The following is a 17,273-nucleotide window of genomic DNA, read 5'->3' as shown; positions in this document are numbered from 1 at the left end:
TAGTTTCAATAAGACCTCAGTGCATCGCTCAGCAGAGTTAACTAGCAGGACTGCATTCCCCAGAGGCAGGCTGGGGAGGCCTATGGCTATTGACCAACACGCAGTGGCATCTCTCTCAATAAATTAACACTGCAGAGAAGTTTTGTATTGATCAAAACTAGCAGTTTAAGTGAGCAGGAGGGTCTGGAATAGCTGTAGCAGGGTGATGTGACGATTTTATCCCAGATATCAGATTTAGGATCTTTCAGGAGATACATGGTGTGACAGTGATGTCTTGTAGCTCCATCATGTATAGATGATATAGGAAACATAAGGCTTCTGGGCAGCACATTATCTTAAGAAAGCTCTTCTTTCTCTCCTCCAGGGCCCATGCAGGAAGAGGTATTACATTGACTTTGGGGAATAGTAGCCTCTGGGTTGATTTAGTTGTCCCTCAGAGCCAATTTAAGACAATACTGACATGAAGACAGTGTTTCTCTTGTACTGAAACCAGCCAGTAAACATATTTGCTGGAGCCTGGTGACAAATTGCTGTGAAACAGACACTTAAGTAAATGATCATTTTACTTATAGCTGTTATAAATGGGATAATGTTTATTAATTCTGATTTGTCATTAAGAGTCTTCACAGAGCATGGTTTTTTCTGTTGTCAGTCCTGTGCTGTCTGCAAAAATTGGCCTTTATTTATGAAGTCTCTCAGTTAAATAACAGTATTATGAATGGTCTTGATCCGTGCCTAGGTGGGAGGATCCATGCTATTGTGCATACAGCTTTTCTGCCTCATTACCAGCTCTTCTTGTTTAGCTAACTTGTTTGCCTGATCAGATGATAAGTGCTAATCCCTTCTCTGTTCTGTGACATGATGCTGTATCAGATGGCAGCGAAGCCGATAGGGGAGTTTTTTCTCCTTAAATACATTCTGTAAGAATGGGAAGAGTGAGGAGGCTACTAATCCCCTTTGAATCCTTATGGCTGTGTATTCATAGGATTTGTGAAATCCTGTCTATTAGATTGTAAACTCTTTTGGGACAGGGATGATGTCTGGTAAACAAGGCACCCTTTGCTCCTGTCCCAGCAGAGATAATGTGGGACAGGAGGGCTTTCCTTTTGGTGCAAGACTTGGACTGCTGGACTGAGCTTAATTCCCACTCTGTCACAGTAACCTTATGCAAAACAAATCCTTCAGTGTCTAAGCCCTCTGTGTGAAAAACTGGCATTTTAAAGACCATGTGACCCTTTTCTCATCCCTCCAGGACCTGTTTCCAATTCGGTTCACAACAGAGACTTACTGGGAGATGTATCCCGATGGAAGACTTGAGGCATGGTGGCATCTCAAAGATCAGATGAGGGAGCATTTTATTTTAGGACTTTAAAAGGCTTATTCAGGATAGAGAAACTTGGGGAAGCTACCATGGGAAAATCATAGGTAACTCTTTAGGGCAGAGCCTGACTTTGAACTGTTCCCCTGCCAAAATTCCCCAACGTGTTTTAAGAGGGACCGTCACTTAAAGAAGATCTGGGGTGAGGATACACACAGTTATGCTTCAGGAGAGTTAAACAGGCTAAAAGAGGAGTTGGGGGATGTATTTGTCCAACCTATCCCTATTTATCCCACCGTCTGCCTGTGGTGTTTATTCACTGGCTAACTCCCCTTTCTTCCCGAAAACCTCTGTTTCAGTAGCTTCCTACATTGCCTGGGAGCTGTGACCATGCCCAGAGCAGCACTGACTCCTGCGCAGTAGACGAGTGAACAGGAGGGTCTGATAGGTTTTGCACTAGGTCTCATGACTCCCTGTTGTCTTACTGGGTTTTAAAGAGAGTCTGTTATCACCAGTTCACGCTTCTGGCATTGCTGCTGTTTCAAGTGTGTTCCCTGCTGCCAAGAGCAGTCTTCTTCCTAGGCATCTGGGTGATTATTTGGCTTGTTTTATCCTTTTAAGAGCCACCCGATGCACATTGAAGCAGCACTGTCCTTTGGTCCTAGCAGTTGTGCAATCTTGTGTTTTACTGGAGACAGTCCTTTTTAGCCCATGGTTTCTCACAAAAGACAAGCTTTTGGCCTTCTTGGAGAAGTCAAACTGAATCACAAAAGACACTTGAATTTCATCTCCTGGGTTATAAAATCACTTTGATATGTACCACAAAAAAAAAGAAAATAATAGGAATTAAAAGATAAAATTTGCAAAAAGAGGTTGTCAAGTATTAGACAACAGGGGCAGATTTTCGAAAGATTGTGTTATTATTTTCTAGGAGAAAGGAGGAATAGGGTACCCATGCCTTATTAAATAAAAAAAAATAGCCTGACACTTGAGGGAGAAAAAACACTTAAATCTTCCGTCAATGATTCCACTGAAGTGAAGGTTTTATGATGCATTTGAAAATGCAAGCTGCTTCCTTTGGTGACCAAGTATAAAAATAGTGGTGTGCATCACTCTTTTAGTGCCTGCTTGTATGCCATAGGCTGTGGGATCCCAAATCCCAAGCTTCTAATGAGAAAAGTTGGTGATGAAAATAAGCAGATTTTCAAGATTGCAGAAGAAGCCTGGATGAGTGGGAACCGAGGGATTGCTTTGTACCCAACTCTATATTTAAGGCACAGACGTCTCTTTTCTCTTTCTCCAGGGTTTCTCCTTGTATCACCTGAGTTCTGGGAAAGGCCCCTGACCTTGTTCACACTGATGCTTTCTTCGTTAGTAAAAATTGATTCTTTGGGATATGGTTTAAATGATGTCTGAACAGAACGAGAAATAGCGATAGGAAAATAAATGCAATCCTTCCCTTACGTTTAATGCTTTCTGGGAATAAATCCACGAAGCCTAAGAAGGGCTCTGTCACTAGCAATAGTTGTCTGTGATTTAAAGTTTTAAGAGTGTGTTTGGTGTTACACAGAGTTAAGTGGAAAATGACTCCCAATTTATTGAGACTTCTACCATGGTGTCTTTATTTAGGGGCAGATTCTGTCACTCCAATAAAAAAATTATGGAGTGTTTTAATCTGCTAAGAGGTATGTTGAGATACCAGTGGGATTCTCTGAGCATTGATCTTTTTGCAAGCTGTGTTGCTAAATCAGCAGAGCTAGCAAAGACTGTAGTCGTTTCTGAATCACATAATTCAGGGTGCGGTATTTAAAAAAAATAATTGTCTGTATTGGCTTCCACTGATGTGATGAGTTCAGTAGGTACACTTGAAGTACTAAAAACACATAACCTTTTAAATACGTACCTTTTAAATGCTTTCAATAATTGTCAAAGTCGTTATGTTTAAAAATATGACTTAAATATTTTTTAAAATTTGTATATGACAAGTTAAGAAAAATAATGCAGTCAGACTGCTCTCTACAGCAAAAGCAGGTGAGCTAGAACATTTCTGGCAATATCCTTTCTAGGCAATTGCATCAGGAAATGCTTGAAATCACAGACTAGAAGCCTCTGACCTCTGAGTGCCAGGCAGTGATCTGAATTAAATGGTTATCTGCAAATACCAGTGCATTCCCCAGTACACAAGTGCCGGTATTGGGACCAGCACAGAGACTGGGACATCTGCCTTCAGATGAAAGGGAGGTTAAGCAGTGCCCATGAGCTGTCCTGGGCCAGGCGGGAGGCGAGGGCAGAGGATGCCCAAGCAGTAATCGTGGGAGGCACCGCAGCAGGGATAGCCCTTCGTTACCATCCTCCTCTTCTGCATTTGTGGTGGCTGTGAGGCTACTTTGGTCCCTGGGAGGGGTAGCGTATATCCCAAGTTCTGCCCACATCCTGCCCGTCCCTGCCTGTTTACTTGCAGGGTTGTAGCCTGCAAGAAAGGCGTTCCTCTGCTGCAGGATAAAGATCAGAAATAAGGTAGGTCTTATGTGGCAGAGAGCCACGTGGTGGGAAAAATACTTTTCCCTCCTCTCTTTCTTTTCCTAAGATGAGAAACAGGAAAACATAGTCTAGTCCTAGATGAAATCTTTGCACTTCCCCCAGAAACGTTCCCTTCGCTGTGAGATTCACACCATGCAAAGTCAGTGCTCCTATTTATAACTTGTGGTTGAAGAGAAGTCTCTCATTAAGTAGAAGAGTCATCTTAGAGTAACAGTTGAATGGATTTAAATGCTTTGGTAACATATTTCTTTTAAGAGCTTGTCCTCTGAAGAAAGGTGGGTCAGCCTCAGCATCAGGGTCTGTGTGGCTTTATTCACACTTCGCACTTTTGTAATTCCACTGCGGCCTGGGGTTTTCTTGTTGTTGGTTTTGTTTTCATTTTTTCTTTTTGATTTACACTAATACATAGAGTTGCAGCTGCACATGATGGAGCCAGGCTCTGAGATACTAGAGATTTGCTGCTACGAAAAAATAATTGATTCCTGCTATTTGGAATCTGATGAAACTAAAATGTGTTAAGGTCGAATGCTTAGCCTGCACTTGCATGATCTTTCCAATAACTCATGTTCCTTTGAAGTAATTTCATTGTCCTGACTTTCCTGTTCTTGAATTGTTGCCAGTGAAACTGAGTCCTCGCAGTGTAATTCATAGGCAGGAGTCATAAAGCTGACACTCTTGTACATTGGAATGTGAGAAGAAATCTTTTTGCCTCTAGGATGTTATTAGGAACAAGATGACAACTTGTGAATATTTTCCAGGTATCATAGTGCTTTAATATACTGGAATGTTGAATAACATTGGTGATAACATCACAGCAATGTGTGACAGAAGAATTAGTGTTTCTGTTACACTGAATTGCAGCTATTTTTGTTCCAACTTAAAGTGGACATCAAAAGTCTTAGTGCTGAAACTTGTAGATTTTAGCATCATTTTTTATCTTTTAATGCTTTCAACCTTATGGGGTCTTCACCTATGAAGTACTCAAAAATAGGGAAAACACTGGTCTCATGGCTATCCAATGGCATTTCAGTGGATATAACTGAATGTTATATGAAAGTAATGGACTAGCTTTTATAAAACACATCCCTAAGGAAAGCTTTTAGAAGAAATCTAATAGTGTTCTATGAAGGATATTTTTGTGGGGTTTGTTTTGTTTTTCATGGTGAACTCTTCATAATTAGTGAAGTCACAGGCAAGTTAGACAAGCTGCTACACATGAATAAATGAATCAATACATCAAACTAAAGTAGTGATGTGGAAAACTAAGAAGCGGTCTGTTGTCAGCATGAAGAGACTCGAGGCTTGTGAGAGCAGGTACGGTTTGCAGTTTGCTCTGACAAACATTTTTCCACAGGCTTCGGAAGTGGAAGGTCTGCGTCAAGACTGAAGACCTGCATTACGCTTTCAGTCTTTTCTCTGTTTCATACACCTCAGAGGGAAATAAAATTCTGTCTTCTCAAAGGCGAGAACAAATGTGAAGTGCTAGTGTACTTCTTTCTCAGACGTGATAGTCAAAGCTGTTGTTCATGCAGACTGGAGCACCAGAGAGAAGAGTGAACCCCACAGCAGTCTTCTGCTCAGGTGGTTGATTTGAAGAGTATAGAAAACCAGCAGCACTCTCACCTGGTCTCTCTCAGCTATTTCAAGTTGGGGAAAAAAATCCCTTTCAACAGATAAATGTCAAACATGTCTTTTGTATTGTATGAGGCCAGTCATACAGAGAAGACCATGCCATGGAAAGGCATAATTTATGTAAGATGAACTAAGTATAGTGGCTCTCCAACGCTTTCATATCCCAAGCAGTGTTGAAGTTTTGCTGCTTTACAGCACATGCTAGTAAGTAAACGTAGCAAGACCAGACTTCTGACACAGCAAGTATTTCTCCAGATCTAACAGTTTAGGGTTCTTAAAGATTATTTCTTTTCCCATCCCCTTTATAGTGTTTTGGGACTTACATCAGTTATTGCTTTAAGTGTAATTCTCCTTGGATGTCCGATTTGCCTGAGAGATGTAAGTGTTTGTGCCAGCATGGCGTTTCAGTGGAAATGAAAGCCACAGTTCAGCGGTTTAGATTTAAGCCTGCTGAATTTTGGAGAGAAAATTCCTTGCCTGAATTTGGGAGTCACCCCAGCAACTCACATGCATGCCAAGTGGAAGCGTAAGGGTGGAAGTTGAATGGAGAGCAGGATTGTATCGAAAGGCCTGAAAGTTAAATACGTAAACAATGGCTGAAAAATGTACTTTCTTAAGTATCTTTAAAAAATGTTTTCTAGTAAAAAAACAGTGAATGCAGTTGCTATAGCTACCAGCAGGGTTTGTGGAGAACTTCTTGAGACACTTGCTATTTAATTGTACACAAATGCACAGTTTTTCTTAGTCTGAGGATTCAGCATCACCTTGTGTTTGGATTCTCTCCTAAAGCTTTTAAGCTGCCACTGGTAAGCAGCAGCAGTGTTTAGAGTTTCTGGAGAGAGTAGAAAAAGGCAAGGTGCTATGTTGATCTTGAGAATTCTTTTTATTTTCCTCTTTATTGCACAAGTGAAACTGCTAATGTAGCTGAGCTAGTGTTTTATTTCATTTCTTATTTGTTTGTCTGCTTGGGGTTCTTTTTTAAGCTAAGGAATAGCTAATAGCATTGTGGGGGTTCATGTTTACCTTAGTAGTGAAAAATGCAAATTCTTTAATTATTAACCACCAGCCTAACCACTCGCTCAGGGCCTGAGAAACCAGGGAAAGGTTTCAGATTAAAATGTGATGAGATGTAAGGACATATGTATTTAAAAGATGTGTAGATGTGGTACTTGGGGACATGGTTTAGTGGTGGACTTGGCAGTGTTAGGTTAACCGTTGGACTTGATGATCTTAAAGGTCTTTTCCAACCAAACATTCTATGGTTCTATGGTTCTATGACACTGCAAATAGAAGATAAATGCATTCATTCTAGAGATCAAGTACATCAGGCTATGGTAACTGAGCACTTGAACAACTTTCTAGGTCTGGTGCAGGAATATTCTGTCTCATAAATCAAGACTGATAGTTCTCTAGAGCAGGAAAAGTACTGAAACCTCTGTACAAGATATAGATGAGATACTGTTGTGTTAAGAATCATTTTGGACTTACGTTAGCCAGGAGGTCAGTCTGTACATCATCGTCCCTTTCATCTATAATAATCTATGAATAAGAGTTATTCACTGAATATATCAAGATGAATATGAAAAACTTTCATACATTAAATTAGGTCTTGTACATACCCATGGAAAACAAGAGTTATAACACCTGTTTTATCTAACAAAGAATCTGCTGTTATTCTTGCTAACACAGAGACAAAACAGCAAAAGAAACACAATCCAATAATCTTGGGGGTTTTTGTTTAATTGGCAACAGATAGATTAAAGTAGTTACTCTTCAGAGAACAACTGTGCTTATCTGTATGTGGGGTAAAATCATATACAACTCTGCCCATCATGAAGGTGTATTAGTACTTTGGCATTTCCCGTGGCATCAAAAGGAAAGCAAAGTACCTGCTTGGTGCTCAGTGGGGCAGGAAATCTAGTGACAAAAAAGATGTAGAAAAGGCCAAGGTACTCAGTGCCTTTTTGTAACCTTTATTTTATTGGTGAGGACTGCCTTCAGGCCTCCAGGTCCCTGAGCCTACTTTCAGAGTCAGTGAGAGCAAAGCATTACCCACTGGTATTTAAGACAGTTGAACATTAGGAAAGACTTCATCCAATGCAGTTTATGGACACAGAAAACTCAGACTGAAGTTTAACCCTTTAAGCAATCCAGAATTCCGTGAATGCCCTATAGTTTTAATTCCCGTATCCATTATGATTCACTGAGAAACTGGACTAAATCCTCCAGTTCTTAAGCTCTCTATGTGTAAACTGCTGTAAAAGTTCAAAAAGACATTTCTTTTCCTAGCTCCATTTTGTTCCTTCTGCCCAAACCTGCTTTTCTAAGACAATTTAATCATTCAGGAAGGGGTATCTGTTTAGAAATCTGGATGTGCTGCTTCTGTTCCCCATTAGGCAAAGACTTTATACTCAAGTCTTTCCACCCTCTGCCTCTGAGCTTGCTAAAGTTTCCTATTATTACCATTACCATCTGTTAGTCGTTGCTGCTTTTGGCTGACTTTCTTATGTCACCTTGACCAGATAGACGTCTGTTGAAATATCAGTATGTGTTGAAATATCAATACCTAACCCTTAGCTGTTTGTCTAGGCTCCCTTTACTGCATCTGGGGAAAATAAACACTTTTTGTGTATAGTTCATTTATTTTACTCATCCTCTTTAGAAAGAGATAAAATCAATCCGGCTATGGATTTTTTTTTCTTTTTTTTCTCCATGAACTGGAAAGTGGATCATCCTGAGAAGCTCAATTATAAAACCACATGCAATGTTAGTTAGACACCTATAATCTAAACTTAAATGAGATAAATCCCAGCCAAAGCTCTGCAATATCTTAGGAAATAGCTTAGTGTGAGAGAGTATCTTAAATTCATCTTTAACGTCCAGAAAGGCACAGATGTAATCTGATTTAAATTCTAGCAGTGCTATCTAAGTGGGTATCTCTTTTCCATTTCTACAATTTTTCCATGTCCTTTCTCCTCCACCAAAGTTTCCGATTTTGCATTTGCTATTATTTTCCTGGTAACTACTGCATATCCTGCCATCTGATCCTGGGTGTCTCATTTTCAGTTGTCTCCATTTTCAAGGAAATACTGCTTCCCTGATGTCACCACAGAGCCCTTGGCCATCTACCTGAACAAAGCACATGGATACAGATATAATATCATAAAAGACCTATACCTAAAGATCAATACCCTGTTCCTGAGATAACAACTCAGTCTGCAAGTTGCTACCAGTTTTGGAAGTAATGGGAACTTTGAAAATTTGTGAGTCCTTATCCATTTGAAAATACCCTCCCTCCAACTATCAAATAAAATCTTTGATATCTACTATTGCCTACCCAATAGCTATCTCTTCTTTTAAGGTACAAATTCAGGATATTACATATGAAGAGGTAAGGAAAGGGAATCAAGAAAGTTTTTAAGTTTCAGGTCTTTTTGAGGCAGCTTGGTATCACACTTCTTCCTACAGTTAATTACAAGAATTTGAGATATGAGAAAATGAGAATGTTGGGAAGACCTGAGTTTCATGTTGTTCCATGTTTCATCCATGTGATTCCTTATACCCCTTTATTTCTTTTATGACCCTCTCCCTTTCTGCTTTCTCTTTTCTGCAACAGAGTGACCACTGCTGTTTCTGAGACTTGTGGGAAGAATTAAAAGGAAGGAAGCAGAGCAGAGGGGATGGGATGGGGTGCAAGTTGAGATGGTTCAAAACCCTTCCAGCCATTGTCAGGATTCTTGACCTGACACTGTCCCACCTCCTGCCTTAAGCATATACCGGTAGACTCAGCTGTTGTGCAGAGGTGGCAGGTAGTGACCTTTCTTATCAGCTAGCAAGTCATAGGCCTCCTGCATCTTTCAGTTGCCTGGTGTAAGAGCTGTGTATGGGCTGTAGAGAACAACTTTTGGTTTCTTATCCTTTCTATGGGAGTGGCAGCGGTGAAGAGAACCATTCCTGGTAGAAAACAGGGGTAGTTTGCGTGCTTTCTCTGGCTACAGTTTTTTCCTGTTTCATTTACGGCTTCCAGACCCTTATTTGCTGTACTTCTTTTAACTGTCGTCTTCATCATCTGCCTGTTTTTCTTCTTACTGACAGCCCTGGAAGCAGCAATGCCAAGAAAAGGGTCAGGGCAGAACTTGACTGCAGGTCTCCCACTGCCAGGAGCATGGCAAGGATTCACAGGCAGTGACTTCCTGGGAATCGCATTCAGAAATTGAGAGGAGTAAACTGTGTTTTATCTCAGTCTCAGACTGTGATCACTGTGACACTGTACTCTACTTCTGCTAGACTCTTGTGTGTTTCCCTTGTGTGTTCTGCTAGCGCTATGTTGATGGTGGGCACAGTGTCAGGCAGAGACTGTTGGCTAAGACATCAAGGATATGCTATCCAACTTGCCTTCACTCAAAGCTAGTGCTGCATTAAGGCTGTGCTTCTTATTTCCCTTATCTTAAAGGAGTCTATGATGAAGACATCCACAATGCAGACCTGTGTGGTCAGAGAAGATGAGTCCTCCTCTCTCCTCCTAGCCCTAGTTTCTTTCATGGGAGAGAGAAACATTTGAGGTTAGAGCCAAAAAAAACTTGAGGAACTCACTTCCAAGATTTTCAGTCTCGAATCCTCCATACAACCTCCCTTCTCTGCAAACACCTAAACTGGTTAAGGTGTCTAACCTTAGAGTTCTGCTGTTGGGTCTTCCTAGAATTGCCTCTGCCTTAAACAATTTGAGTTATGCATTTATGAGAAATAAAAACAGCAATTCTATGTGGGTTCCAGTACCGCTTTGTGTTTCAGGTCAGTTCCCAAAATGCTTTGCTACCATGCTGCAATATCAGCTAACCATGAATTGCTTTCTACCTTGGGGCCCTGCTGCAACAAGAAGGCAAAGAATGGCCTATTTCTAGAATACCTGGTAGAAAAGGGTTGCCTGCAAGCTGCCTATTTCTTTATCTGTTCAGCTGCCCGTTTTCTTTCTTGTGTTTTAAAAGAGAAGTGGTAATGCTTATTCTCACTAGACAAGAGCAAGGAGATACTCAGCTTGGGTGGATTTCAGGCAGTGGATACTGCACAGGGGACAATGTCTCCTGCAAGTGCTGAGTAAAGAGAAAAAGCTTCAGAAAGGGGCAAGGCTGAGGATGTAACCCTGCCATCTGCACCTCCCTGAGTGACAACAGGTCACATCTTGTTTTCATGGCCTCTGCTCACAGATCTTTCAATTTTGCTGGTTTGTTGGTGTCTACAGTAGAGTTCTGGATTTTATTACAAAGACCAGACCATGGAAATTAGACCATGGAAAGACTTTGCAATACTAAATCTCTTAATCAAATGTAGCGGTTGTTTCTGTTCAAACTTTCATGAAATTAGACGGCCATCAACTTGTTGGAACATCTGGAGGAGAAATTCACCCACATAGTGCAAGTAGGAGACATTTATATTCCTGTATTTGGGAGATTTTCTATCATCTGGACAGTTCAGCAGAAGTGTCGGGGAAGTGGTGGGTGAGTGTGTGGTACATTTCAAATTAGCATAGCCCTGATAATAACCCTGAGAATGACAGACATTTGGTATGATCTCATTTCTGGGGCTTCTAGGGATTCTGTTAATCCTTATCCATGCCATTATCATAAGGCATAGGCAAAGGAGTCCAGAGCAATTCTTCCTTTCCTTGGCCCCAGTAGGAGTTCTGGGAAATGCATTCACCGAGCTCCATTTTGTTAGAAAGTATGTTGCCTATTTTCCAAACAGATTTAGGCTCTTACCCCATCCTGATTCCTTGCTCCGTCTCTGCTAGCTGACTATATAAAGCCATGACATATGGGTCTTTTTACTGACATAATCCTCTACTGTACTAAAAAAGAAAATATTAGGTTTCATTCCAAGAGCTGGAAGAACTTCCATGAGGATATAAAAAGCAGGAAATGGGCTCTGTAAGAGTAGAGCACTCTTGTATTGAATAGCCTCGAGGGGCTCAATGTTAAGGCTTCTTCCTAATAGTTAATGTGAGCTGGAACAGCTCTGCCTCTGCTTGGGAGGAAATGAGATTTGTGGAACTTTCCCCATACAGGTTATAGGGCTTAGGCCAAAGGACTGGTGTTCTGTGACCCTGTAATAAATCAATGTTCTCTGAACATACAGCAGTAAGGACAGTCTGAGCATGTAGTACTAGGGGACAAGTCTCAGGATTTTCCACTCCACAGTAAACTATTTCCACAGTTTGAACTATTTGCTTCCTCTGTGGACATCATTTTGATCTTTGTCTTGCCTACATCACTCCTCATTCATCTGGATATCCCGCAGCCAGCTGTGGCTATTAATTTAAATGTATCAGTTGGTCTCCTCTTCCCATGAAGGCCAGTGAATAATGTTATCTATTACCCTAAATAGCTAGAGTGCCTTGTATTACATGCAGGTGGTGGACTTTCCGGTTCTAGGACGTGTATGCTGCAAACCCTGCTTCAGTGACAACATGAGAGACATTTCAGAGTTGTGTTAAGTTTAAAAGAAATAGGCAAGGGAGTATGGACAAAGTTTTCTAACAGCCAGGGTCTCCTATTCTGTTCCTAATTCCCTGGTCTATGCTAAAGAGGTTCAGGATGGTGCTTTCCAAAGGAAAGTAAGTAAAAATTAAGGGGAAAAAATTGATTCTAGCAAAATGCAGCACTGAGAGGCTACTTTACTATAAAGAAAAATGCATCTAGAAGTATTGAACTGATGCTTCAGTTTCAAGTTCAAGATATTCTTCCTGGTTTTGCCATCTACTAAATAAACCTGGGGAAAGAGGCTGTCAGCATGAGCACTGCAGGTGCTGGCACCTGATTCTTGGGCAAACCCTGCTTTCCAGGCATTGCTTTCCCAAATCAGATAAGCAAAGCTTCCCCTTATCATCTCTCCTAATCCCTTGGACCCCACATACGCTCTGAGACACTTCCTGTGAGTCTTTTCCTTGATAATTATTTCAGTCAGGTTAACTAAGATGCTTGTGGAACGGTGTTTCATATAGAGCCAGCTTTTGAGGTGTAGAATTTATTTTGAAATTGAAACTCCTTATTAGCTGAAGTGAGACAGGGTTACCACTTGGCTAGTCAATAAACACTTGTGTTCATATGATGCAGTACGTATTTTCCTTACAGACTGGTTGATGACGCCAAAGCTGAAGAACTGCTGGGTGTAACTTTCTGAAACATCACTTGAGAACGTGCTTTTTGCTCACTAGCAAGGGATGTAGCTTGTTTCTAGCTCCTGGTAAGTTATGGTGGGAGATCAAGAGGCAGTTGCTCTCCATGACAAGTCCTTAATACTTGGTTTACCCATTTGGCTGGATCGAAAAGGTTTGGAGCATCACTGTGTGGTGTCTGTGCTCCTAGGCACAGCAGATGGGGCACTGCAGAACAGAGTGCACCTATGTCTTGTCCCATCAGAGAGCTGGGATGTAGACCCAGCACACGACTGGTCCCGCTGTGTGAATGCAGCCTGTTTCTAGGAGAGGTAACAAAACTAATTTGGGAATGGTGGTGTGGATTTGGTAGTACCCCAACCACAGACTGTAGGATTTGGGACATTCTGTCAGAGAGACTTTTTATCCCAGGTTAGTTTTGGGTTTGCTTAGCTAATCAAGTAGAAAGATTTCTAAGCTTGACATGCAAGAGTACAATTTAAATCTGGAGTTACTTCCTCTGGACAAATCACTGAAAAGTTATACTCAGGGGTATTGCATCAAGGTTTTACCTTGCAGACACTGCATGGCTGCAGCAGGCAAAAATACATTGCAAAGTCCTCATCTAGCACTTACGGTATTTTAGAATTGCAAAGATTTGGCAGGCAACCAGTAAGAGCTTGTTTTAAAGTGTCTGTGGTAGATGCATTTACAAAGGGGTCAATTTGAGAGATGCATGATCCAAGCATAGGTTAAGGAATCAGGAGTGGCTGAATTCTAATTCTGACCTCCTCTCAGGTTTCCTTGCGTATGCACATGCAACCTCACAGGTTAAAAGAAAGTTTCTAAGGCTGCAAAGTGGAGCACGCAGAAATTAGTAAATGCCCATGCTGACTTAATCCAGTCCCCCTTGGAGCATGCTTTATGGCCCTCTAAGACTCTTGGTTACGCTCCTCTGTATATTTTTTTCCCATCGATTCCTGTCTCGTTCTGTCTCCTGGACAGATATCAGTCACTTAGGAAGCAGCTATTTGTTATTTTCCCCTTCTAATTGTTCAGTATGGACTTTATTTCTTGCACAATCAAACTTATTTCCAAAAGCAGTGATATTAATAATTCATGGACCCTGATAGTTCCAGCACCAAGTACTTCAGGGCAGTAATAGAGTTCAGCTAAGGCAAACAAATTGATGGCTTTGAATGGTCTGCTGATCTTTCCCACCACCCCCTTTAATCTCCTACAAAGCTGACAGATTGCTCTGGCTAGCATTCGTGCTAACCATCTCTCTGCCACTGGTAGTTTTTTCAGGGATTGTGGTAGAAGTTACTCTTGAGACGTGATATTACGAAAGAAGAGAAGAAACATCTCAGCCTCTGCAGCCTCACCGGAACTTAGAGCAGATGTTGGAGAGCTACTCACTAGCAGGGTGCATGGATGTCCCCATCCAACATACTGTGGAGCTGCTGACAGTCTCCTCCTTATTTTCAGCAGACTTTGGATCATTTGTAGTTGAACAAATTACATCAGGAACAACTCTGGTGTTAGCAGAGAATTTTCTGCTCTATTATTCATATGGGTTTTGAAATAATGCCCACTGAAATCAATGGCCCTCTTTTCATTAACTACAACTGGCTTTGGATCAGACCTGGTAAGATCCATATCTTCCAGAAATGCCGTCGGATCATTTCTTTAAAAAGCATCAAACAAAGATATACGACTGCATAGGCTGATCAGGGGGAAGAAAATCCCATCTCTCTTTTATATGGTTGGCTTCCTGCTCATATCAGCAATAATTTAGATAATTAAATTGCTTAGTTCAGTAGTTGGAAGAGGCACGATCAACAAGCTGACTCTACTAAGATGTCAGATGTATTAGTGTTCTGGGTTTTGGCTTTTTTTTTCCATTTTTTTTTTTATGTGTGAAAAGCTGTATAATTGGACATTGTCTTTTTCACCCCAGGCTAACCTCTTATTCAGAGGACCATACTAAAGACATTTAAAATCACATTATGAATGCCAGCATAGTTAGAACATTTATATGGCGTATGGTGATGTTCAGTGGCAGCAGACGAATGGATGAAATTAAGCACAATAATAGTATCAGCCCCCCTGGAATTTAACAGTAAGATGAACAGTTCAGTGGTATAATTTAGTAAAATGTAAGTAAAAGCTCGGATATGTTAATGAGCAGACTAAAGTCCATAACTGGACATGCTTTTTACATTCAGCCTTGAATCACTGATCTTTGTACTGTCCCTGTAGGGTCTTTGATCGTTTGCTTGCATGGGGTAGAAGCAGTTTTATTAGATCATGCTGCTGAAATGCTCATTTTACTATTGACTCCAGTTTTGTTTTGTTTTGTTTTGTTTTACTAATGCACTTTTGCAACTGAATCACTCCTCTGAAGGATGAAAAAGCTCACAGAAAATGTTCTGCTTTTTTCCATCTCTAACTCTAATCTTTAACTCAGATGGGTTTTGGTGTTGGTGACATCTCTCAAACCAGGAGAGAAGAGCAGCCTCCGGAGAGGCTGAGATAGGGAATATCCAGTGCTCGTGCTTAAATTGCTTGTCCTCCTAGAAATGCCACGAAGTTTTCTTCTCTGCCACATTCTTCATATCTGCCCTTTCTTTTCCCTTCATTTTCAAAGATACCATTTTAAAACAGTTTTGCTTTTATTCTTTCATACAAGTCTTTCCTCCTTGTCCCCTGAATTAGAATGATGCGACAGGATTATCTGAGAAGCAGGGTGAGAACAAAGTCCCTGTATGCATCATGCAAATGTCCTTCAGCATCAGGCTCTGGCAGGACAAAGACAGAAAGAGCAGGATAGAAAACACCACCATCTTATTCGCAATGGACGGGGGGTTTATTTTCTAAATAAACTGATATCAGGATATTCTTTGTCTTTGGTTCAATTAGGAATAAACCCCACGATAAAATGCAACCCAGCTATGTGGTTTGGTTCTGGATGTGTACTTGATGCTCCGGATAGCAGAGCTCTAGCTCTGTTCCCAGCCTTGAAGGATAAAGCTCAAGAAGGCAAAGCAGCATCCCTGAAAATGCAAGAGAAGCCCAACAGTGAGCAAAATATTAAAACACTTTTGAGAAGATAAGACCCAGTTCTCCTTCAGCTCTTTTATTTAATGCTGCTTTTTATGGGTATACATTTCCCCAAGAGTGTTTACTTATTGTTCAAAAGTAGAGAGGCCTCACCATGGATGCTCACTGACCTAAAACTCTATACCAGCCCCTCTGAAAAAGCCATACTGAAGCTGAAGGTTATATAGAGCTTGTGTCTATCATCTTCTGCATATTGTTTGTTCAGCTGTGAGGCGGTATGAATAGCTTAGTACTATGCCTGTATTTTAAGTGTAGAGAGCTAACTTTAACATTTACCAGCACGCTTTTCAGCCTGGATGCCATTCCCACATCGTGTTTGCATGGAGCCAGAATTATTCGCCTCTTTTTTTTTCCCATTAAACTATTAAAAACGGGGCCTCAGACACAGAGTCTGCAGTTTTGTAATAAACTTGGGTGTGATAGGATTTGTCAGTTCTTTTTGCAATATCACTTAATATATCTAAAAGTGTCACAAGTGAATCCCAAAGTGATGTTTGTGAGATAAAAAGAAAAAAGGAGGTATTTTTAAAGGATGTACATTGACTCAGGCTACTTTGAAGAAAATTATTCCTACATGATAGGCTGAACTAAAAAGAATAGTAATAAAAGAATTAACATTGGCCACTTGGAAACAGGGTCAACAAAACAGAATTTCTTATTCTTGGTTCACTCTGACACCTAAACTGTCCCACTTTTGGCTCCTTTTTGACCCTTTCTTCTGGAAGGGGAAATAAACGATCAGCTGCTGTAAACTCAAACTGGGCTCAGTCTCACAGTGACAGACTGAGGTGGGAAAGAAACCAGTGTGGAAAACCCATCACTAAAAATGCTTTATCTCCAGCCTTTCTTCTAATACCCCTGAAGACTTCCTTGCCATGGTATGAGTCCTGTTGATGTGAATGGAGCAATTTTCTCTCACTGATATATCAATACATAAAGTAGTTGCAAATTAAGAGACTTGGTTCAATTCTTCATGCTGTAAAAATGGATGAAACTATGTATTTTGGCCTGAATGCAAGAACAATATTGAACCACAAATGTGTATTAAAGCCACCACAGGTTATGATTATAGATTTTAAGCAGATGTTCTGATTTCATTTGGGTTTTTTTTCCCCACTATTTTTAACCTAAATTACTGTTCTGAGACACCTTTCAACATTCATAATGCATCAATGAGCTCTTTAAGTGTTTTGGCAAAGAATGGAGAGGAATGACGCCTTAGAGATGCAGCTCTCAGACCTGGTCATAGAATCATAGAATGGTTTGGGTTGGAAGGGACCTTAAAGATCATCTAGTTCCAAACCCCCTGCCACAGGCAGGGACACTTTTCCTCTAGACCAGGTTGCTCAAAGCCTCATCCAAACTGGCCTTAAACACTTCCAGGGAGGGGGCAGCCACAGCTTCTCTGGGCAGCCTGGGCCAGGGTCTCACCACCCTCACAGGAAAGAATTTCTTTGTAATCTAAATCTCCCCTCTTTCAGTTTAAAACCATTCCCCCTCGTCCTGTCA

This window comes from Nyctibius grandis, chromosome 3 (genome assembly GCF_013368605.1).
Source record: "Nyctibius grandis isolate bNycGra1 chromosome 3, bNycGra1.pri, whole genome shotgun sequence".
NCBI lineage: Eukaryota > Metazoa > Chordata > Aves > Nyctibiiformes > Nyctibiidae > Nyctibius > Nyctibius grandis.
The sequence above is the reverse complement of the archived record's forward strand: the minus strand, read 5'-3'. Positions refer to the sequence as shown.